At 31.2% G+C, this 25,608-nt stretch overlaps 2 long non-coding RNA genes and 1 pseudogene across 2 annotated transcripts; 1 reads left to right on the top strand and 2 right to left on the bottom strand.

Annotated features, from left to right (window-relative positions):
• Window positions 1-1,296: 1,296 nt before the first annotated feature.
• LOC145058846 (uncharacterized) lies at window positions 1,297-2,187 on the bottom strand. The gene is made up of 3 exons (XR_013686542.1): window positions 2,025-2,187; window positions 1,823-1,904; window positions 1,297-1,592 (listed from the first exon to the last, which is right to left on the bottom strand). It is a non-coding gene; the product is annotated as an uncharacterized LOC145058846 (long non-coding RNA).
• A 2,071-nt stretch (window positions 2,188-4,258) lies between these two features.
• On the top strand, window positions 4,259-6,199 carry LOC145058845 (uncharacterized). The gene is made up of 4 exons (XR_013686541.1): window positions 4,259-4,618; window positions 4,700-4,786; window positions 4,865-5,705; window positions 5,804-6,199. It is a non-coding gene; the product is annotated as an uncharacterized LOC145058845 (long non-coding RNA).
• Window positions 6,200-11,068: 4,869 nt separating this feature from the next.
• On the bottom strand, window positions 11,069-14,135 carry LOC145060294 (uncharacterized; annotated as a pseudogene).
• Window positions 14,136-25,608: the final 11,473 nt, after the last annotated feature.

Genomic DNA, 25,608 nt, shown 5'->3' with positions numbered 1-25,608 from the left:
ATATATTGATTTGACATTGGTAATGTTTTTGGTAAACTATTTTATGAATGACTTAGTTCATTAAAAATGAAATTTTTGGCCTTGAAAATCGTGATGTTACATTAAAAGTAAGACGTACTAAGCAATTACATTTATACTGCTTGTATTTGTCACCTACAAACAAATTATGTGACTTCTCATTAAAATCAAATGCACTTTTATGTTTGAAATATAATATAAGTGACAACCATCTATAAATTTTAATACTTTTTTTACAAATTCTATCATACTACAATCTAATGCATTTGGCTAGAGACATTACTATATTTAGTGTATTATGTGTCAACCATGTGACTTACTGCTCTTCAACATCTGTCTGTAATGAAATAAGAAAGTTCATCTACACATAAAAATTGCAACTTACTACCATCAATAAGCAAATAAAAATAAAGTATTGTTAGTTCACAAAAACAGCAGATCATAACTTAAAATATGTTTAAAAAAAACAGAAGGTAAAAATGTTGTTATTCAAAGTATAATATTTAATTGTAAAATCTGTAGTTTATGAAAAAATGCATTACATATAAATCTAATCATTACATACACTCTTGGTAGAAATACTACATACCCATGCTCAGGTTGAAAACAAAATTTAACTAAAATATGTAAACACTTCGCATTAAAAGTCTATGCTCCAATTGAAAGCCTCTCTTTAAAAGTGCAAACTCTAAAGTCTAAACTCTTATTAATTTTCTAATAGCAAGAAAAACAATTTCAAATCTCAATATGAATAAAACAAACTAGGATGCATCTAGTGGTGGATCCAAGATCAAAGTAAAGGGCAGTAAAATGACATTTTTAAAAAATTTCTAAAAAGATTACACTATTGGAAGAAAAAAAATAAAAAAATAAAAAATAAAAAAAGTAACGGCTGAAATTTTTTTGAGGGACATCTGGAGTTACCGCAAGAACCATCTAGACCCGCCTATCAACACAACACAACGATAAACGAAGAGAATTACAACCGTAGTCTTACCAAAGAAAAATCCTATGACCTATCGGCTCCTACCGATGTTGTGAGAGACAAAGATAAAATACACACCACTGATGCACATCTTAAAGATAGTTTTAGATTTATAAGGTAAGTTTGCATTATTTGTTATAAACCTCATGGTGTTATTATGTTTTGAGATTGCTTTTCTTGCATGTTTTCGTGTATTACTCGAGGTGCAAGTGAGACTTAGGTGTCGGGATTATTTTTGACACATGTAGAAGTCAGAGTTTTGGTATATCGGGGTACATTCACACTAAAGTATGGATGCTATCAAATGGTATTCACTCTTCAGACAGTTTAGAACCTTTTATACAATTCTACAAGTTTTAATTTTTAAATAATTAAAAAATAAAAGTAATCTTTGCAACAATGGTTTTAAACTGTAACTCATATGATCGAACTTAGCAACATCAATTGAAATTTTGTATAATCCAGCGAACTAAATTCCGTCTTAACGAATGTGTTTTCTGTGTTTTGTTCTTCAAAGTCTCGTAAATATTCAAATTCCCTCTCATGATCACTTGACTATTTCTAACATCCACCTTATACTCTCTTAACCCTGCAATTCATGAAATGGATACCAAAATGGTGTTAAATAGGATCATCACCCGAGATACAAATCAAATAAACAATGACTTGTTAGGAGCTCAGTTCCAACAATAATCTCAATCCATATCGGGTTTGTTCAAATGACTAAAATACCCTCTAATAACGATAACATGAAATTTACCATGTTCCAAAGCGAACATTACTTAATTCTACATAATCCAAAAGCGTGAAGTTCCTCACCTGTGATTCTCATCATAATTCTGTGAAGTCTTTCTCGACAACAAGCACATCCCAGGTTTGCATTGATGACTATTTCCTGAGACTAGTCAACAATAAAAAAAAAAAACATCATCAAAGTCATAGATCTAAACTGGAATAAAACTAGAATATACGATAAATTTACTCAAATAAAAGCACATCCATGCAAGAGTAGAGAACTCACAGTTGGAACTGTTAGATGTGCCACATATATGAGAGCTTGATTGCTTACTAATTTCTCCATGGAAGCAGGACCTGTTCCTTGGTGTCTTGTCGGGAAGATTTTATGGTTTGGGGTATTAGAATTAAATAGATCAACAATGCTTTATATATATGTTACCGGATTATAACACATCATAATACAAATATATATAAAAACATTAATCAATGATTAAAAAGCCAGATTGTATAATAGGGATCCTAGTTATAAACTATAATAATACATACTTTATTTTTGTAGTATATATCGAGACAAAGCATGCTCTAGTGGGTAATGGATAACCTATAATAGTATTAAACAAGTTATGCATCTTATGGTTAATTAATAGCACCATTACTTGCCAACCTTTCTATGTTAAATTCTGCTTAAGTTATGGGCATCATGTTCTCAACAACTTTGATTGTAACTGGTTCCTAAACATTAGTAAATTACATGCGAGCTTAATAATTTAATATATTATAATGGCAACATATGGAAATCATCAGCAAGCTTTATAAGTTAATAGAATCATAATTAATGCAACAAGTGTATATCACACGGAGTATATGTATAGTGTTTTACATGTTTTCACTTTCATGTCATACATTATGTAAATGTGATATGCATGTTTTTTTTTGTTATGAAAGCGAATTATGAATTTAATTTCGCATTGATTGCTGATAAGAATATAAAGCATATATAAAAGCCCGACAACATGAATCTAATGGACCCAAAAAAAAACCCGAGTAATGCCGGTCAGGCCCTACAAGTGGACTGGGACCCCATCAAGACCAAAGCTCAACAGGCTATTTTGCGTTTGTTTTTCCCAGAGATTTAAAGTGGGCTGATTTTGGCCCAGGCTTGCCAGTGGCTTGAAAGATTTTGGGCTTTAATGTGCTATGCGATTTTGATTTTTTTCTTTTTTTTGGGAGTCCGAAGGAAGTTAGGTTTTTAGTTTTTGGACAATGACATTAAAACCTTACAGTTTTTAAGTTTTTTTTTAATGGTTTCCTCTAAAAACATTTTTATATGTATAATTTTTTTTTCATATACAAAGTATTTATATTTCTACAATTATATTTATACTTCTACAAAACATTTTCTTTAGAATCCCCTATCCTAATAAAAATGTCACGTGACATTCTCTAAGCCCCATCATACCTATATTCCCGCTCAATCGGAATATAAGCCATATCCTAGCTTATCAAAGTAAAATTCCTAAATTATCCCTCTAGGGCTTATACAGTCAAATAATTTCCTCTTCAATCGGAAAATCACGAATTTATCTTCTAAATCTTCGATCATCCTCAAATCTCGGTCCCTTGATTAGTGCATGAAATCAATTTTAAAAAATCTTATCTTGATTTTGTTGATTTCGTTGTAATTTCCTGCTATTGAAATTTCAAACACTGATAAAAATAAATCAGCACGCTAATAGCAAGAAATCAGGATTCAATCTCCAAATTTGAATCGGCCTTTTGTCGACTTCCTTTCCCAGACGCCCCTTTGTTCATCGTCTTCATCTTTTCTCTCTCGGCAACTTAATCATGACACTACATATATGTATCCCCCATCGACTGTAATACAGGCGTAAGTACCTATTTCTTGAACCCTAATCTTCAATTTGGTGACAACAAAGCTTCCATCTTTATATTTGTCTACAATATATGTCTATGATTTTAGGTTTCAATATGAGTGTTCTAATAATCATACGAGATTTGAAGGAGAACTGCCCTACCTCATAGATGGCAGGTAATTTTTATAAAAATACATTTGAAATATCTTAAATATTATGAAGTTTCAGTCTTCTCATTTAATTAATTTAACAATTCTATAAACAAAAGAAAGCAATCCGAGGATCAACAGCAAATGCAGTTTTTGCATACTCAATCCATTTGTTAGAGTTAATTTTTGGCTTATAAGAATCTCATTTTGACGTACGTCGTTCTAAAATAATATTATTAATCAATGCATTGGGATCTGATTTTTGATATTCAAACAAAGCAGGTTTCGTTTAAACAATAGTGTTGTCGGTTACTTAGCTTTTACAATTGTGATTTTTGCTCGAAATGTTAAACACGACAAGAAAATTGCTCTCTGGAAAGAACAAATTTGCTCAAATCACGGATATATAAATGGAAAAACAATTCACTTTTGTAACATGTATACTTTTTTTTCTTTTCTTTTTTACACTTTTACAAGAACACTATGATTTGTTTCTAACAAAAGGCAGGTATAATTCCTTAAAAAGGTATCAACACGGCCATTCAAGCAGCATACATTGTTGCTCTTCTGTATTCATCCTAACAGTTTCTTTTTTGCTCTAAATTGTAACCAGGTTGAGCTAGAAGTCAAGTTCTTTAACCATTAATGGAGTTTTCGCATCATTGTTTCTATTTCTAGTATCGATTTCTGCAATTTCGGCACAATATGTTCAAGAGTCAGAGCTTGTAATTAATGGAACTTTACCAATATCACATACGGATGCAAATTACATTTGTGCTACTATCGATTGGTGGCCTGATGACAAGTGTAACTACAAGCATTGCCCATGGGGGTCGTCATTTGCTCTAAATCTGGTAAACACATCACACACTTTTCCATATATGTAACACAAAGTAAATGAAAATAATTTTTTTTTGGTGGTAACATATTTTCAGGATTTATCTAATCCGATCCTTAGAAAAGCAGTCCAAGGTTTGGTGATATCATATTTTCAGGGTATCAAATACATTCATGGGAATTTGGTACTTCATTCATCTCAAATCCTTAAATTTGTTTTTACTTATGTATGATATGTACATTCATATCCTTAATTGGTGTAGGAAATGAGTTGAGTGGTAATGGTGTTGGTGCCATGGTCCATGCTGAACAGTATGGGAACGATTTAATTGAACTCAGGGGTATAATTGACGATCTATACAGACGAATCCAGCCAAAACCACTGCTCATAGCCCCTAGAGGGTTCTTTGATAAAGAATGGTTTGCACTTTGCAAAGCTTCTTAAGGAAACAGGTTCACAAATTGTCAGTGTCATGACACTCTATATGTCAATCATTAAGCTATCCACTAAATGCCACCACATCTCTACTTCCATGGTCTCTCATTTGTTTCACAATAAATTATCTTTTTTTGTGCAAACAATTGTTCTTTGCCAAGTAGAAAAAGTTAAAGACAACATGTTCAATAAGCTATACGGTTCCATAAGGTTAGCTCTTCTATTTGCAACAAGTTGTATTGAGACTAAGACTCGTGTCAATAGGACAAATTTTCCTTTCATTCCCTCACCTAAATATGGTGGATAGATGTCAGTGGGTTAAAAGTATAGTTTTTGAAAACGATACGAGAAATGCTCTTACTAAATAACATCACATCCCTAATCCATTTTGGTGCTACTCTCTCAAAATAAAGCATTGCTTCATTAGAGAAACAAGTTATATTTGATTACAGTACTAAAAAGAGAAATTCAAATCCTTTTGAGTATGCCCTCTAGTTATACTGCAATATCTTTTCTCTTTTTGGAATTTGATGTTTTAGCCGAAGCGATGAGGATAATTTATCCAAGATGCATTAGCAGAAGCAAGTCTACACACGAGTTGTGTACCACGATTTCATCTCAAGTTCTACCCAAAGGCAACAAATAGTTGTTGTTTCTTACTAATTAAGGTATGCATGTATTTTGATTCGTTTAACACGACTTCAAGATTTATAGTTATTATGGCTATGATTCTGATGCACGTATTATTTTTATCTTATTGCATTAGTGATTCAAGATCATGTCATTGGTAGAGATTTATAATATCTTTTCAATTTCATCTAAAGTCGATTAATTGGTAAATAATTTCATAACTTTGCTCGACCTTCTTGATTTCTCTAAAGTATTAGTACCGGTGAAATTTTGAATCTTAATGTATTATTTCTTGATGTTGTGAAGGTGTTTGGGGCTTACAAACTTCATATTTTTTGGGTGGCATCTAATGTAAATTTGACAACTTTCAAAGTGCATATGACTCCATGTTATGCAATCTTACATATCAAATTAATTGTTGTAACAAAATCCTTTATGTAGCATGTAGAGAAGATTATGTGGCCATTTAAGCTATTTGTTTCCATATAAATCGCAATTGTATCGTCCTTTTACTAAATATTGATTATAGTTTTAGGGGTTTGTTCACTTCTAATTATCATGGAAGTTGCAAAGTCAGGTTTAAGCATACATATTGTATCAAGTTTATGGTATAAATATGGAGTCGATTTTGTCCATAAAGCAAAACTGTGATGGGTTTTGTTCGTTTCAATGTGCTTACCATTTCAAAGACAGAAACATTCATGAAATGGTTCATCTTTACAATTAAAAAGTTTTTGTTCATTATTTTTGTTTTAACTGTATTGGTATGGAAAGAGAAAGAGATTTTTATATTTTATTTTTTTAGACTTATATTCTTTCAGGCCAAAATTTCAATAAAAATTGATGAAGGTTATCATTGTGGATTATGCTCTTACGACTAACAAGATGAAGAGCTTTTTGTAGCCAAAACTTGAAGGCTTAACTAGCTAATTTTTTAATTAAGTATTCCCATATCATGCTCATTGAGTCATTTTATAAACAATTTTCATAAATTTAGTAAATAACAACATTAATTTTAGAGCAAATTCAGTGAATGGTATAATTGATTTTTTTTGTTTTATTTTTTGTTTTTGTAAAGTAGCAAATCTAATTTGATTGTTTTAGTTGTCGAATAATATTATGTATGAAGATGATGTTTATCGTAGAAAACTATGAGCATTGTGTTAATTTATATATAAGAAAAAAAGAATACAAAAAAAAATATTCTTGAACGGAATCAAGGAATCTTTCAAGATTATCAAACTCAATGGTATGTTTGTCTCACGAAACGTTGTTAGAGATAAATTATTACAGAATAGTTTCGGGTATGAGTTTGGGTAAATTATAAAACTAGTTGTGATACCTGTATATTATACGGGTTGATTAAAACAAAATGTTAAATAGAAAAGATTAAATGAGAAATTTATCTGAATTAAAATTATGAAATAACTGAAAATGGAAGAAAAAAATGCAAAAAACAAATAAATTATAATTATGTGTTTAGTTATTAGATCCATATAGTAAACGGGTAAATTATAACAAAATGTTAAACACAAAAGTGTAAACTATAAATTTATTTGAAATTGAAATTGAAATTCAAAATTTAAAATTTGAAATTAATAGTCATTATGATAGGTTTAATTTATGGAAATTAAATTAATGATATATTGAAAATAAAAAATGAAGTAAATGACAAGTGTAAATTAAATATTTTTCAAAATTATGACAAAATGACATGTGGCAAATTGAATGAGAGAATGACATGTGACAAAATCATTCTTATTTATTAGGATAGATTACGATGAATTAAATAGTGACCATTTTTTATGGTGTATATGAGTTAAAATGTTGATCTTGATTTTGTTTTCATTTTTTTCTTCATCTTTCTCTCTCTTACTACAGTGAGTGACAAAGAGACAATTGTATCAATTTGATGCTCAACATAAGGTTTGTATGAAGTCAAGTTTTTTACTGTATAATAATTTTTTTTATTGTATTTAAAATTATCACCCGTGGGTTCCACGGGTTTTAACCTAGTGGTTTAAAAAAAGGGAAAAAAATGTAAATAAACTTCTAATAAAAAAAGCGTGTGTTTATATTGATAAAAACGTATATGAACACATCTTTTTCTTATGCATATAAACACATTTTTCATTGATAAAATACACATATCTATAATTATAAACACGTAAAAATATAAAAATATGTATTTATATTTCTAAAAATGTATTATAATTCTACAATGTATTTTTAATGTTTTAATCCATATAAATAGACAAAAAAAATGTTTAAAAAGAAATACCATTTACTAAAAAAAAACATATTTACGATGTTTAATTAAACAATTGTTTATATTGCTTGCTATTGTTTTGTTGAAATTGATTTAGTAACACTCCAAGTTGTTTGGTTTTTGTTGGACCATATTTTTTTCAAAACATGTCTATAAATTAAGAAATTCATACAGCATAGCTCAAAAATGTCTTATGAAAATGGGTGTTACAATCAACAATATCATTAATCCCTTTTTTGCACTAATAGAGTACATATATATAATGCCTACAAATAAAATAAGAATGAACTGCATAAACATAAAGCTTTGCATTCCTAAACTACACCAGTTTTCTTGATTGGTGATTAAAGTTACAGAGGGAGATCTGTAAAAATGAGAAATAATCTCACTTTTTAAAAGGATAAAATAAGTGATAATTTTATTCCTTTTTTTTACCTGTGTAAACATGTCTTTCAAATGGACTCACCATAGAAATAGAATTCACAAGTTACTCTCGTTACATTTTCCTTGTAAAGCTGCTCTTAAATGTAATAGTCATTAGGTCTGTTTGTTATTATTTTTCAAACACCTCGCTACACTACTAGAAAAAATGTTTTTAATGACACATGCACATTGCATGTCACTAAAAGGTAGAAATGACACACAAATGTGTATCATTCAAGCCTCGTAAAGAAAGTGATTTATTTGTCATAAATTTACACGTATTTACGAGTGTCATAACTTTTGACCATTTTAATACATGAAATACAATCTATCACATACTCTTATCATACACAATTTGTATGTCATGAAATTACGTGTTTTTAAAAAAAGTTGTAGATTTTTTAATATTAATATTCAAGTTAAATCACATTCAATGTCTCGTAATACAAAATAGAATATTATATATATATATATATATATATATATATATATATATATATATATATATATATATATATATATATATATATATATATATATCAGTGGCGAATGTAGAACCAAAAACTACATGGTTCCTTATGTAAATAAAACTAAAATAGCTAGGTCTTTTAGCAAAAATAGATGGATCTTTTAGCAAAAATGAGATAGGTCCTTCATATTTTCTATATATATTTGTTGTATTTAAAAAAAAAAAAAAGATAGGTCCTACGACCTACCTTGTTGAAGCTTAGCTACGCCCCTGATATATATATATATATATATATATATATATATATATATATATATATATATATATATATATATATATATATATATATATATATATAATGTCATATATCAAATACTAATTACAAAATATTTCAAAATTATCAAAAATATTGTTGTTAAATGTCAAATAGAGTAAAATAAGGTAAGAGTTTTTCATCTTCAATTTTATTCCATTTTTTACCTCAAAAAAATATATTCCTAGTATATTTTATTATTGTAACTTATAAAGATTATCAAACACACCCTTCAACCAATTAACTTTTAACAAATATGCAATCTATCTTTTTTTCATTACAATAATATTGTAAATTATCTTTATAAAAAAAATTATAACAAAATAAATTTTTTGTATATAATGAATTTGAATGAATTATGAATTTATCAAAAAAAAAAAACATATTTATGTGGTGGAATAAATTTCCCGTAATTGATCAACCAACATCTTTCATAGAGTGGAGTGAGCTTCTTTATCTTTACTACGTTTATATCGAGTAAGAATTTAATTTTTCGATACAATTGTCTTCATTCACCATCATTACGACCTCTATCGGTGAGACTTCTATTGCAAATCCAGTTAGTGCATCAAGATCACGTTTAACATCCATTATCAATATATGTAAAAAATATATATTACGTAAAAGGGGATGATCCATCGGTTTTATTAGATAATTATTGTAATATATATGTTAACTGTATGTTTATTAGTATATGTTATTGTATATCTAAGTAGTACTTCCTTTTGCCAAAAAGGAGATGATCCATCGGTTTTATTAAATAATTATTTTAATATATAGGTTAACTGTACATTTATTAACTTATGTTATTGTATTTTTAAGATATATTTAAAATTTAAGCTTTTAATAAATATGTTACCGTGTTTCAATAATTTAATATGTATTTAAAATTTTGTATGAATTTGATGCATAAAAATAAACTTTACGTTATTGATTAATTAATGTAAATAAATATATAACATGGTAATCCAAATATTAAACAATTTTATTTGAATTTTAACTAGTATTTGATAAAATTAAACTAGCAACATCCAAAAAAAAAAAAAAGAGACTAAAATCGACACTTGGGTTTCTTCCTTATCTTTGGAAAAATGAATAGTATTACTTTCATATTTGAGTTAATATTATTCATATCTCCAAAAATAGGGGAAGAAATGATATAGAGTTGAAGAAAGATGAGGGAGAAATGTAGAATAAATTGGCATTCGGGGATGAGTTGAAGATTCTCTAAGTTTACAACAAAAGATGGTTTTGAAAGACCAAAAACCCTACACTACTAGAAAAAAGGCCTTTTACGACGCTCATTGCGCGTCGTAAAACGCTCAGATGACGCGCAAATGCGCGTCAAGGAAGGCCCCGTCATAACGAGAGACGATGTGCTTTTGCGCGTCGTCTATAGACGACGCGCATTTACGACACGCATTTATGACATGCATTTACGACGCACAGTTATGACACGCAATGCGTATCACGGAAGGCCCTGTCATAAAGGAAGACGACACGCAAATGCGTGTTGTAACCTTACGACGCGCGTGTTTTATGACACACAATGCGTATCAAGGAAGCCCCTGTCATAAATGAAGATGACATGCATTTGCGTGTCGTAAACTTCAGTAACCATTTTCGATATGCATTTACGACGCGTATTTATGATACTCATTTACGCATAATACAAAAATATGTAAACAAATATATACCAAAACAATCAATTTCATCCAATATCATTTCAAAAAATTGTAATACATTAATATTAAGGGGATCTAATTGTACATTGTTATTAAGAGGTTTTCCCTAACTATATAACCTAATAGTACATTGCTATGAAGGGGCACCTTCTTGTTTCAGTAACTCATCATTAAGTTGTCTGAAGAAGCTCTGAAACGTTTCCTAAAACAAAGAATCATTTGCTTTATAGTTTAGCCTAACATCACAAAATCATAACTGTTGTGCTGAGAATTGCATCAGGGATAGCCTGTCAACAACACAAAAATCAATATATCTTTTCAAGTATAGATGAAGAAATTTCATAAGCAAGTGATATGAGATGATACCTGAAGGGCTTTGATAATTCCATTGATCATTTCAGTGTTAATTTGTGGTTCATCTTCTTCAGTATTCTCATTTTCTGTCAAAAAAATGTCAAACAGATAAACATCAAACTGGACACATTTTGAAAAGTTGAATATTGATCATAAATATTCATCATATTTTCTACACTACATGTAGTGGAATCTAATCAATATCCTATTAAGATAATTTTAAACTTACCAGACTTGCTAAATTCCAGTATGTGCCTTCTAATTTCTTCAGTTTTAGCACATCCACATTTTAGGGTTTTTATGTGGAGGTAAACACCAGATATAAAATTGACACTTCTTCTACATAGGATTCAGAGATGTGATATGCAAGTACATAATGGAACATATAATCAGCATCCAAAATGATCCATGGAAGCCACATCACCAAAGAACAATAGCAAATAATAAGATAACTAATAGAGAAATGAGATTGAATTACTCATACAAAAAACCAAACAGGAATGAAATTGCTAGATAGGGGAAGCCTTACCCTCAATTCCACAATGGCAGCAAGGTCCTTCTTTCACCATGATCACTAATGCTTTCTGAAAATTTAACACTATTACAAAAAGAAACCAAATTGAACACAGAAGAAACAGTTGGAATGATAGGTATTATATATCCCATTAATCCTCAATGACAGATAAGATCAAGTTCAATGTGAAGTAGTCATCATGATATTTCTAGAAAAATATTTATTTGGTTTTCATTTTCCTTTCACACACTCCAGTCACTTCCATTTCTGCATTAATTTTTTCTTAACCTTTTACTTACTTTCTATAAAAGGATTTTAAAAATATATATCAAATGATACTCCCTAGACTGAAGTTATTTTTTTCCATATAAGAGCAATTGGCTTTAACTAATATTTGATGTATTGTCTTTAAGAGCAGTTAGTGAACATTTGGAAGGATTGTTTCTTTTTTCAAAAATTAAGATGGAATCAGAAATAGAAGTTAAGTTTTACTGAGTTCAAAAACTCAACCTGATTGTGGGCAATCAATTTGAAACTGTGAAAGCCGATTAAATAAATTAACATCTTCATGTAAACCTTAAAAGATACTATTATCATGTAGTAACATTAACTTTCTTGCTACAAAATCAAGGGGCCATATGTTGATCACATTTCAAGATTTAATTACATTTGCAAACTATTTAAATTCAATCATGCAATTTTTCAATCTAATTGTTTTATTGCAATTTTTCAATTTAATTGTTTTATTGCTATTCATGTAGTAACATTAACTTTCTTATCAGTTGTTTTCAGTGCTTAAAATTTTTTTAGTATGCTTCAATAACATAATGTTAAACATATTAAAATTAACTTTGCACTATTTTAAATCTGTTTAGTACGTGAAAATAATTCTACAACAACATGAACAGAAATGCAAATACCAATTTGAAAATCGAGACATTTCAAAACATAAAACTTTAAATATGAAAACTAACAGTGGAGTACCTTTGTCAGGTATTACCCTGAAAAAAAACACAAGTGGAATTAAAAATATATTTTTAACAAGAAATAGTCAAAAACATTGTATTGTATAGTGTATACAAATAGTATTTAGGAATTTAAAACTAACCAGTTCTCTTATCATGACGTACGCCTTCAGCATTTCGCCCAGTTATAGAATGATACATTTTTTGAAACCTGCAAGTAATATAATCAGTAAGTGGAGAGGGGTAATCATGACCTTCTACAACAAGGTTTTAGACAAGAGTTTGGGACAAAAAAGTAATTTTTTTACCCATCCAAAAAAGCTCACAATCTCTCATATGTGCAAAAGACGTTAACACCCTCCACATTCTCATCATCGAAAATAGCCTTAAAAGATTATTTAATCCCTTCCAGATCTATTAAGCGCACTTTCAACACTAAGGATGTGGAGGGTATCAATGTCTTTTGCAGAGACGAGAGCGAATTGCTATTCCACCTTTATTGTGGGACAAAAAAACCCATTAGCAAATAACAAAGGAGTGATATGATTACCTCAACCAATCATCCTTATTTGTTTTAGCAATTTCTTCTTTTATATCTTTGCCGCTGACTAAACCAGTTTTTGGCCTCTTCGATTCCTTGATAGGTTTTCTCGGGGGAGAAAGATCATCATGTGGATGATTATGCCCCCGTCAGGGAGGAGAAATATCAGACTCTCGACTGCGGCCCTTCCGAGGAGGAGAAAGATCAGATTTGGATTCTGGTGTATCATTTTGTGCCCTTCGTTTACAGGGTGGGGACATGTCGGAATTCAATTCCAATAAATGTTCGGATTCTGATTCCGGTTCTGGTGTATCATTCCAGGCCCTACGTCTACGTGGCAAAGAGATGTTGGAATTTTTAGCAGTATCAGACACGGGAACCCAACCGCTTCCATCTTCAGAAATAGCACCAAAAGGTCGCCAGCTTTTAAGTTGCTATAATCTTTTCATTCGTTTCACTTCAATATCTTCATCAACTTGTGGCTTCTCTTCATCTGTACATTACAAGGGTGATTATAATTGGGTAGCAATGTAAATTTATAAAGCATCTTCCTATTACATTATTGTACTTTGAAAATCTACCAATTATATTTATAGCAATATCATCTAAACACAAAGCAATTTGCCTTGCTATAATTGGGTAAATTCATCAAAGTACAATACATTAACAAAGAACATTAACATCAAACGTGAAGCAATCTACTGAACAAGAAATTTTATTGGCATACCTTGTGACTCATCATCTTTTTCTTCAAGCTGAACTGGACTTTGCCAAACAGGATCCTCATCAACAACAAGAACACTATTTATATCAGGCTTAGTTTTCATCTTCTTTTTCTTTTTCATCTTCTATTTCTTCTTCTTCTTCTTCTCATTATTTTCATATCTTTTCAAATACTCCTTGAGTGAACTGGACCCTGAAGATGGCACTACCATGGTTGTTCTTCAAGCCCTGCTCCCAAAAAAAACATTATGTTTTATGTTTTAAGGTTCAATCATATAAAATATGTAACCGAGCTTGTTTCTTTTCTTTTTTCCATCAAGTGTTGTCAAGAATCAAGATAAATGATATGTTTTAAGGTTCAATCATATAAAATATGTAACAGAGCTTGTTTCTTTTCTTTTTTCCATCAAGTGTTGTCAAGAATCAAGATAAATGATGAAATGAGATGTGCAGATGAATTTTAAAAGTTTTGTGTAAACTAATCAGTTGTGGAAATATGAGAAACACACAATAATACAGTTGTATTTCACTTTTTATTTAGTTATCTTCATTTTTAAGTCTATTCAAGTATGAGACATTTTAGACTCTTAAAGAGATAAAAGGAATTAACAGATGAAATAAATGCAGGGAACAACAAGAACTATCAATTTTTATTTAATTATATTCATATTTATACTCTCTAATTTACGGTTTTCCCTCGTTTACACCATCAATGAACACACCATGTGCATTTCTTTTTTTAGAGTGTTTTAAAGGACCATTACGTTATGTCCTATCTACATAGAAATGACCAACCTGTCCTCATCGCCACTTATAACTTTTAAAGCATGTATGTATGTATAAACATAAACTTATGATCACCAATATCAATTTACATTCACAAAAGAATATGAATGTATGCAACTTGCTTGGATATTGCAGCTAAGAAAGGATTAGAATTAAAAAGAATAAAAAAATGTAATTGGGAAAGAAAGTAGAGGAATAGACCTCAATAGCCATGCGTGCCCATTTGTTCCCCATTTTAACATGGAGTTCAATGATGTGGCGTTCTTCCTTTGGTGTAAATGTACCTTTTTTGAGATCAGGTCTTAAGTGATTTTCCCACCTTAAACGACAGCTTTTACCACAACGAGAAAGCCCAGAGTGCTTCTGAACAAGTATATAAATAAATAAATAAATAAATATTATCATGATTTAATTTAAACAATGAAATAAACAGTTAAAATATACAAATGTGTATGAAAAAAGGTTTTACCTTCTTTGTTGAGTTGTAGAAAAGAGAACAGTTTTCCTTGTCTACACTGCACATTACAGAGAACCAAGTTTAGTTCACTAATGATACAAAAGTTAAGTACCACAAGGGTAATATGGTCAGTTAGTTGAAGTGTTTGAAATGGAATCAAAATGCACTTTTGGTTGTAATTTTTCTCTCAGGCATTTCATCATATAGCTGGCAAGCCCTAATTTGAGAAAAACGGAAATAGAAGAGATAAATGGAGAAACTACCGACTTGTTCAACGGAAATTGGAAGAGTGCGTTCATGACCATGACTCCATGAGTCTAAAATCATTACAAGTGTTTAACTTTTAAGTGGAAATAAAAATGAAGGTACCTGTGTTCTTGATGAACATGTCAATTTTTGGAGGGGCGTATGTTGTGGTGTTTATATTACTATGGAGGCTAGCGATTTTTGGGCTTCCGTTTATTATAATTTTAGCTATACCTGGTTTGATTTACGGAAGGGTTATTATGAGCTTGTCGAGAAAGATCAGAGAGGAGTACAATAAGGTTGGTACAGTGGAGGACAGGCGATTTCATATGTGAGGAACGTTTATTCTTTTGTGGGTGAAAACAAGACGATAACAGAGTACTTTGCTGCTCTTCAAGGTACTGTGAAATTATGGCTAAAGCAAGGTTTAGCTAAAGGAATACCGATTGGCAGCAATGGCGTCGTTTTTGCAGTTTGGTCTTTTTTGTCTTGGTATGGTAGAAGGATGGTGATGTACAATGGAGCTAGCAGAGGAATTGTATTTGTTGTTGGAGCTGCCATCGCAATTGGTGGAGATAAACCATGAATAAAAATCAGTAAAAGAGGAAAATAAAATCAAAGAAATACCAAAGTATCCAGACTTGGGTAATTAAGAAACCCGAAAATGATGAACATTGGCCAAAAACTCTAACATGGGAAATATAAATCAATGAACCCTTGGCGATCTGAATCTTGAAGAGTTAATACTTGGGTGGCCTTCCATATCATGGTTCCTTGTTTCATCGATGCCTATACATCCGAACAGAACAGACTACAGTGTGAGTGAAGACTAGGGTTCTTGAGTGAGAAAAATAATTTTTTCAGAAAGTCTTTGTAGATATTATGGAGAAAAGAATACGGAAAGAAGCAGGTCAACGAATAGTGCAAGAACACTGTTGGCGAGTATTATCAAGAATAGCAGAGAAGAAGCAGGTGAAAGCACAGGAGATATGAAACAAATGAATGGAAATCAGAAGCCTTTTTTCTTGATTGAGATGATGAAGTCGAGAGATGGAGATGAAATCGTAACCTTGGATCTTTGATTGAGAAGTTGCACAACAGTGTGAGGAGAATGAAAGATGCGTCAAAACTCTTAGGGCAAAGAGGGTAGCAGGCTTTTCTAATTTTTTGGCTTTTCTTTTCCCGCTTGTAACTATGGAACGCGCGTTCATAGAAATTATAAAGTGACAGCTATAGACGACGCACATTAAGATACAGCGCCCTCCGTGTTTTTAATTTTTTTTTCTTATGACACTTATTTAAGGGCATGCAATAATGCATGACCTAAATCTTTAAATTCTCTGAAGAGATGACACTTTTTTAATGTCACTCTCATTTGCATAACATAAATCAATGAGTGTCGTGGTTTACGCGTCGTAAAAGGCTGTTTTTCTAGTTGTGCTATTTCATCGATCCTTTCATCAAGGATGTCTTTAAAGCAAGAAATTAGAAAGGGTACACTTGATCAAGAAGACATACATAATTTATATAAGTGTATTATGTGGATTTTATTATTATCACTAAAACATAACACATTTTTCATTGATAAAATACACATATTTATAATTATAAACACGTAAAAATGTGTATTTATACTTCTAAAAATGTATTATAATTCCACAATGTATTTTTTATGTTTTAATCCATATAAATAGACAAAAAATGTATATAAAGAAGTATCATTTATAAAAATAAAATAAAAAACGTAGTTATGATGTTTAATTAAACAATTATTTATATTGCTTGCTATGGTTTTGTTGAAATTGATTTAGTAACACCCAGGTTGTTTGGTTTTTGTTGGACTATATTTTTTCAAAACATGACTATAAATTAAGAAATTCATACACCATAGCTCAAAAATGTCTTATGAAAATAGGTGTTACAATCAACAATATCATTAATCCTTTTTTTGCACTAACAGAGTACATATTTATCTATAATGCCTACTTATAGAATAAGAATGAACTGTGTAAACATAAAGCTTTGCATTCATAAACTAGACCAGTTTCCTAGATTGGTCATTAAAGTTATAGAGGGAGATCTGTAAGAATGAGAAATAATCTCACTTTTTAAATGGACAAAGTGAATGATGATTTTATTCCTTTTTTACCTGTGTAAACATGTCTTTCAAATGGATTCACCACAGAAATAGAATTCACAAGTTACTCTGGTTGCATTTTCCTAGTAAAGCTGCTCTTAAATGTAATAATCATTAGGTCTGTTTGTTATTATTTTCAGAACACCTCGCTAAACTACTAGAAAAGGTGCTTTTAATGACACACATTGCATGTCACTAAAAGGTAGAAATGACACACAAATGTGTATCATTAAAGCCTCATAAACTAAGTGGTTTATTTTTCATAAATTTACACGTATTTAAGACATACATTTTTGTATGTCATAACTTTTGACCATTTTAATACATGAAATACAATCTATGACACACTTTTATCGTACAAGAATTTTTATGTCATGAAATTACGTGATTTTTAAAAAAACTTGTAGAATTTTTAATATTAATATTCAAGTTAAATCACATTCAATGTCTCATAATACAAAATAGAATATTATATATATATATATATATATATATATATATATATATATAAATATATATATATATATATATATATATATATATATATATATATATATATACATTGCAAAAAATAATGTCATATGTCAAATACTAATTACAAAATATTTCAAAATTTATCAAAAATATTGTTGTTAAATGTCAAAATGGGGTAAAATAAGGTAAATAATTTTTCATCACCTACTCTATTCTATTTTTTACCGAAAAAAATATTCATAGTATATTTTATTATTGTAACTTATATAGATTATCAAATACACCCTTCAACCAAATAACTTTTAGCAAATATGCAATATATCTTTTTTTTCATTACAATAATATTTTAAATCATGTTTATAAAAAAGTTTTAACAAAATAAATTTTTTGTATGTAATGTATTTGAATGAATTATGAATTTATCAAAAAAAACATATTTAAGCTGTGGAATAAACTTTACTTTATTGATTAATTAATATAAATAAATATATAACATGGTAATCCAAATATTAAACATTATATTTAAATTTTAGCTATTTAATAAAATTAAACTAGCAACATCTAAAAATAAAAAAGAGAGACTAAAATCAACAAGTGGACTTCCTTCCCATCTTTGGAAAAATGAATAGTAATACTCCATATTTGACGTAATACTAGTCATATCTCAAAAAATAAGGGAATAAATGATATAAGGTTGAAGAATGATGAGGGAGAAATGTAGAAAAAATTGGCAAAGTTTGCCATAAAATATGGTTTTGTGAGAACAAAAACCCTATTTCATCGATCCTTTCATCAAGGATGTCTTTAAAGCAAGAAATTAGAAAGGGGGCAGTTGATCAAGAATACATACATAATTTATATAAGTGTATTTTGTATAATTTATTATTATCAGACTAAAACATGACTTACATTTTTTTTGTCGTAAATATTATAATACATGACATTGATTTATGACATACATATGTTGTGAGCCCTTCAAGTTTTAAAAAGATGGCATTTTTATGACATAGATATGTGTATGTCATAAAATTAGTTCGTTGTTATATGTTCTAGTAGTAATGTTTTCTCTTTTCTAGAAGAAATCCGTTTTCCAAAAAAAATGAAGAAGATGCAGTCAAACTCACATGAACGTTGAATAATTTACTGACGTTAATTGAAACCCAAAAAATAAAAAGTAGAAACTTTTAGAGATTCCACAAGGGCGATGATTTTTCCACGGATGATTTTGAGGAATCCACTGAAATTTAAAATTTATAACAATTATTTCCCCATTTAAAATTTTAGAGTATTTTTTTTGGATTAGTAAGCTAATTATACCAAAAAAAATTGTAAACGGTTTATACCTTTTTTTTTCTCTTTACTTGTAAAGTCCCAAAAATACCAAATAAAAATTCATTTTAAAGCATCGAGTCATACAAACTTTGGTTCCAAATCCAATCAGTGTCAATTGTAACTTCAAACATAAGAGTATATCAAATATAATCAATGCGGAAAAAGCCATCGATGTTGTGTAGTCAAGACCGACCCTTCCCTCTGGAACTGGAAGTACTTGAAAAATGTTTAAACCATAAACCATAAACACAAAGCATAGTGAGCTCCCCAAAATAGCACATACCATACATATCATCGGGCCTAACTCGAACATTGGGCCAATCCCATAATAACAGGCCTAACCCTCCATAATAATGGGATCAACCTAGCATATCAATGGGCCCAACCCAACATATTAATGAGCCCAACCTAATCATGCAAATGGGCACAACCCTACATGCATGCCATTAGACCCAGCCCAACACACAACGTGAGAGTCACAAAGACAACTAGCATCCTACATAGTATAGTGAGAAAACTCACCTGACTCACGAAAGCAGCTAAATTACATCTCAAATCCCTACAAAAGATGCTACAATATTCATATCAAAACATAAAAGGTCAAACCTTAGTCTATACACTAAATCCATCCATTTTGACCAAAAGTCAACCCAGCTCAACAAGTCAATGTCAAGGTCAAATTCACATCCAAAACACGAACAATTAAGCCTCACGTCTTGACCAACCCTTGGTTACGTCATGAGAACTCACCCAATCCGGTCCCAACTCGTTTTGTTCCAACTCAACCAATTCGGTCACTAACAAATCACTCAGCACGCATCACGACGTGAACCCTCCTTGGTCACGTCATGAGCACAACAAGGCCACATAATCGCGAGAACCATCTTGCTCACGTCGTGACATCCTTAGTGTCACATCGTGACTTCAGTCTGACACCTTCCCTTAATGATTTGAGTCCTTATCCATTAAGTCTCAAATTTCAACTTTTCCAGAAGCTTAAGGGGACTCCAAAGGTCCATAAAAATGATTACTTTATGGACATGCATGCTTCACGCATGTCCTCTATCTAATCTAGGTCAAAAGTGAAGAGATAACACCAAAACTCACATGCATGGATCCAGTACACAACCAACTTCTAGATCTGAACCTTATAATACTCAAGGGATCCATAGAATCCATAAAGTTGCCAACTTTATGAATTCCTTCCATTCAAACATAAAGAACATAGGAAAAAAACTTAGATCTAGCAACATTAAGCAATACAGTTTGGATCTTGGACACTTACAAAGGTCCAGAAATAGTATAAGATGATGATGATGATGAAGTTTTCTTGTTGGATCACACCTGATGGGTTATGAGCACTACATCAATCCTATGGTGCACATGCAAAACCCTAAACTTTGGATCTAGGTTTATCTAATTATACATGCAATAATCATCCAAAGCTCTCAAACCCTAGATCTAGCATACTATGAACGAAATTAGGGTTTAGATATTACCTTTTATTGTTATGTAGCAATAACAATCTATTCCTTCTTGTAATTGGCTTCTGAAAGCTTAGTGCCTCAAGTGTTGTACCTCTAATGGCTCACAAACACCAAGAGCAAGAGGATGAAGAAGAAGAGGAGGAGAGACACCCAAAAATGTCTAGAAACCTAAGGAAACTCTTAGCCACGCTTTTGGTGCTCTAGGGGTCCTTAAATAGTGAGACTATTAGGGTTATCTAACAAGGAAACCCTAATTTGACTGCTTAGGCCCTAAGCAGCCCATGGACTCCCTCCTTGGAGGCCTTGGACGATTTCTAATGGGTTTCCCCATAGAATTCATCCACTCCTCTAATATGGAGTTCATTAGCCCAATATTCAACTATCACACAATTGACAGTTCTAGTCCCCTTTATTTAATTAATATCTTTTAGCCACAAAATTAATTCTTAATTAATTATTGACTAATATTATTTAAACAATATGATTTCTCCTTTAATATATTATTCTCATAATATATTAATAAATCATAATTAATCCTCTATCTCCATAATTCATCCTATCAAGTTGCTTTGGTGAAGGCAACCCAAAAGAACCATGCACCATAGGGTCAAGTACATACCAAAATAGTTATGGACTTAGACACTAATCCAACAGTCTCCCACTTGGATAAGTCTAATAACTATTCTGCGTATGACTTCAGATCCTAATCAGCAATCGTAGATTTCAAAAGTCGCTGTCAACTCTGATCTTATCAGAAGCGTGTCCTTTAGATAAGGGATCATATATTCCTCCATTCTAGATATCGTATATACTGAGACATGGATTTAAATCATTCTCTCTGTCTATATATTGTTTCCAGACTTCCGATTTATGACGACTGGCAACAGGCTACAATTGAACACATCAACTTAGTCCCGACTTGGCCAAGCGCTTAGGGTGTCATCACTAAATCATCGAGGGGCCCACAGATATCGCTTTTATCCCACTTTGGGTAAAAGGAACAGATAAAATTTGACTCAATGCTCGCTTGTACTCACACACCCCGAATCACACACAACAATACGTTTTATAACACCAAGTTACTGGTGCATTTACATATTATCAACGTGTAACCGACTCACAAGATACAACTTACACATCTCGGTTTCAAGAATATAAGATATTATCGTCTCACCAATCACTCGTGATCAAATCCATGAAGCGATCCAAGTGAGCGTGGGTTTAATCCAATACTCTAATCTTATAGCAACACTCATGAACCTTGCAGCAAACTTATGCTATGTTTAAAACACTTTGGACAATCTACAGTCAGATTCATGACAGTCTTCTTTCATACCTACTTCCAATGAATGAGCGACTGTGGAGGGTTTGAATATAATCTTATTATTCGGGAAGTCAAAACATGCAAATTGAAACACAAGAATAATAGTATTCCTATATGGAATCAAACCTTTGAGTATAAATAAAACATTTTATTTAATCACCATATTAATTACTCATCATTTGTTGTTTCAGGTAATCAACTTCTTACTTGAATTATAACTACAATTGTCCCATGCTCTTAGCATGCACACTATGTTTACCTATGGTCCTTACTTTGTGAAATAGTATAATTGAATAACATTTTCAATCAAACTCATTTCACAATTCCTAATCCATTAATGTAAGAAAACAAAATTATCGCCACTACTAGAATATGTTAGATTCTAACATTTTATGCAACAATCCTTTTCGTAATGTCATGGCACAAAAATCACCAAGACTCGGCCAATGGAATTACAAAATACTCTATTGGATATTGTTACAGGACAAATCCATAGTCATGAAGTCTCATATTCAAAGTACATTCCTTTGAACATCCTTCTTGCATAAAAGTTTCTAATCTAGACATTTATTCTCAATATCTAACTCCCAATATGGAAACATTTCCATATTTTCCATATGACAACTCATTCTAAATGGAATCTTATCTATTCATAATAATGTTAATATGGTCCATCCATGACTATACTTTCAACTGTCAACAAGCGACCAATCCTTGGCGAACCTTAGATTCTCATTGGCAGTTGTTTAATTATTTTAGTCAAAACTGGTTCTATTTCCTTTTTCCCTCTAAATGCCCTAGACATTTGGAAATTTTAGAACGGTCAAATATTACAGCATGCAATTGATTCTATACCCGAAGCGTATGGGATACAATTCATAAAAAAAACGTGATACGTTACCAGTTTCTTACTATAATATCGTCATAATATTTCTATTTGCCGTGTTCTCAAAATTCGAACTATGAAGAGGGATGTCGTAATCATAATCGTATTTTGAGAATGCAAATAATAAATATACCCTTGACTAAATTCAATCAAAATTTCTCGATCTAAGCTTTTAGATTGGAAACGAAGTATAACATTCTTTCCCTTAATTATAGCAAAAACAACTTTTCTACCCCTGAAACTTTGCAAAGTGAAACTGTTGTTTTTCTATAATTAATATTTCCAACTTGCAAATAATAAATATACCCTTGACTAAATTCAATCAAAAAAAACTTTTCTATAATTAATATTGCCAACTTGCAATATTTAAATAATAATCATAGCCATCGATTTAGTCCTAATCCAATGATAGAAAACCCATATCATATGCAACCTTTAGCGGCAACACGTTTACCGGCAACAATGTCGACGCTAATACTCGAAAAATACCGCCAAAGATTCCCTCAAAAGTTGTCACCGCTATTATTCCTTCCGTAGCCACCAAAGAAACCAAAACGACAACCCGTGTTGCTTCATTGAGCAGGTTAGTCATCGAAGTATTTGGGATCTACCATCTAACAATGCTCATGTCCAAAATGCTTACAATGACTCTGTCCAAAATGTCGACAATGTGGAGGACGAAAATGTTAATGATGTGGACGTAGTTCAAAACAACTCTTCATCCGGTGCTAAACTTTTTATCGACTTCTCACAATACTTTCAAAAAAATGTTTATGTAGCTCAAAACAATGTTGATTATGATGATGAGGAGGAGACTGAAGTACCTCCGCCAACGGGTAGAGTCGATAATGTTTTCAAGGAAGAGACTGATTATGAGGATGACAATTTTCTTTATGATACTGAATAAGACATTCAAGTATATGAGGGAGATTCTGATTAAAAAAAGTCATATGTAATTGAAAACTTTATATGTGTATGTTTTTTTGTAATAGAAAGTTTATTTGAATTCCAAATTCAAGACTTAACTTTTATTCATATTGTTTGTTATATTGTACATCTTATAATTTTGCAGGCTAACTTTTATTCATATTCTATTTTTTATATTGCACATCTTATAATTTTGCAGTTATATATGGGGTTTAGTTGGGTGATACTCTTTTACATGATGATCCATGTGATGGGCTTAGGAAATGGAGGTGATGGAGTCGGGGATCCAACACCTCAAGTAGGCTTTGGTCGCGAACAACACGAAGAGGATGATAAGTGTTATTATGATATATTTATTAGCTATTTTTATTCATTTATTATAAATTAAACTATCGCGACTAATTTCATCTGAGCTACCAAAAAAAGAAGAGGGTTATCTTAAAACATCCAACTATCAAAGCTTATATGAGCAAGCAACGGAAAGCCCATCGATTTGGATTTCGACAGAGACCTCACATTTTCCCCAGGAAATGTGAAAATATGTTTACCCATGAGATTGAGCGGTATATGTGTCAGAACATCCCTTTTAGCATATCTGGTTGGGACAATGTCTCCCCCGCTTTAACGAATGTCACAGTCGTGCATCTAAAGGTAAATTATTAATATGATAATATTTTAAGTTTAGTTGTGATTGATATTTAATTAACTAACTTTTTATATTTGTAGAGAAGGGTTGATTTGGATATGTTTAACTTGGATCCCTAGCGTGCTTAGTTGTTGCGAAGCATTGATGTGACTCTACAAAAAAATTACAGAGGAAGGAAAAGTAAAGCACATATTCATTTTTAGAATGTCGGAGGGCTTGCATATATCCCAAGGGCATTATCCACCCCCCCACCGCATGTGAGGATATGTCACATGAAAATTGGGTGCACATACTTGAGCATTTTCAAATGCCCGAAATTGTAAAACATCCGATGACAACACAAAGGAGTCTGTGGACAGCAACAAGTTGTAAACAGAGAGGTGTCGTGCTCGTATAGCAGCGTCTATTTCAAAGAAGTATGTTGTGATATATTTAAGTGTTTATTTAAAGTATAATTAATTTAACTTTTAATGTTATGTAGGACATCACTAGACTCGAAGCATTTCGTAAGGCTAATGTAGTCCTACAGTCGAGCAACGATATGTTAATAATTTTTTGAAAATACAAAATGCTTTACTTGAAAAGATCAATTAACAAACTCAAACTTCTTCTGAAGCAAGCGGTCTAACATCAGAGTATATAAAAAAATTATTTTGAAAGAATTTTGGCTATTCGACACGGCCATATTAGAGGCGTCGGGCATAAACCTTCTACGGTTGTGTCTATGTACGATCAGGAACAACGACTGACAAAGCCACCACTACAATCATAGGCAATTGTTAGCTTAAGTGTATTTGGAATATGTGTAGGATTTATGTTTAAGTGTATTTGAAAAGTACAATCCTATAATAGAAAAATGAAAAACTATTGGATGCTATAATCATCATGATCTTAATTCAAGGTTTTCAAAGTCGTTAGGCAATGGTCGGGCATTCGACTGGGTTAAGGGAGTAATCGGTGCCTAGGCGGAAACCCTTAATTGT

Source organism: Lactuca serriola, chromosome 6 (genome assembly GCF_051521515.1).
Source record: "Lactuca serriola cultivar US96UC23 chromosome 6, Lser_US96UC23_V15, whole genome shotgun sequence".
Classification (NCBI taxonomy): Eukaryota; Viridiplantae; Streptophyta; class Magnoliopsida; order Asterales; family Asteraceae; genus Lactuca; species Lactuca serriola.
Note: the sequence above shows the minus strand (reverse complement) of the source record. Positions and strands in the feature narration are given on the sequence as shown.